Below are 874 nucleotides of genomic sequence, written 5' to 3'. Positions count from 1 at the left end.
TCTTTCCCTTACACTTTCCATTTGTCTTTCTCTACTGGCAACTTCCTTTCAGACTCTAAACAAGCTGACAGTGTTTAAATAATGTTTATTTCATATTGCCCTCTATCTGCTCTGTAATTCCCCTCCTTTCCCACTCATCTACACCCCCCAGAATACTTGTTACTGCTTTACCTATGAAATCAGAACCAAACCTGCTCTTACTATCCTTCCACAAAAGTCACACATTAACTCTATACCATGATCAGCCCTAATGTTGCTAGATTTCTTTACATCTTTAGCACCCCTTCCTCCTTGAAAAGCTCCATTCTCTTCCCTTCCATATCATTACACCCTTCTGGTATCTTTCTGGCCCTTCCTTCTTTATTTTGGGGCCTCCTTTTCCTTTGCTTTCCCCTTGAATATCAATCCAGACCCACTGCTCTCTGTCTCCTGCAATGATCTTATACTTTTCTAGTTTTAACTGCCACCCATATGCTGATAACTTCCAGATCCATCCCTCCAGTCCTAACCTTCAACAATTCACAGCAGATTCACAGTCCTAAACATTTCCACTTGTATGTCCCATGGATACAGATTTTAAATGGCTCTCAGTCTTCTCCACCTCAAAATTGCTTCTTGGTCAAAATTCCCTATCTCAGTGGCTTCACGATACACCCAGTCAACAAGTTAGAAACTTGAGGGTCATCCTTGAGCCCTTAATATTTCCAACTCTCTACATTTATTCTCTGACTCCAGTCTATCAGTTTGAGTTCCTCAAAGCCATTCAACTGAACAATAGCATGAAGACATTTAAACATTGAAGGGATTTTCAAATACAGTACAATTACCTCCTTAGTCAATTAAATGAGTCCCACATCCCCAACCAGAAAGAGTG

Source organism: Lipotes vexillifer, unplaced genomic scaffold (genome assembly GCF_000442215.2).
Source record: "Lipotes vexillifer unplaced genomic scaffold, Lipotes_vexillifer_v1.1 scaffold556, whole genome shotgun sequence".
Classification (NCBI taxonomy): domain Eukaryota; kingdom Metazoa; phylum Chordata; class Mammalia; order Artiodactyla; family Lipotidae; genus Lipotes; species Lipotes vexillifer.
The sequence above is the reverse complement of the archived record's forward strand: the minus strand, read 5'-3'. Positions refer to the sequence as shown.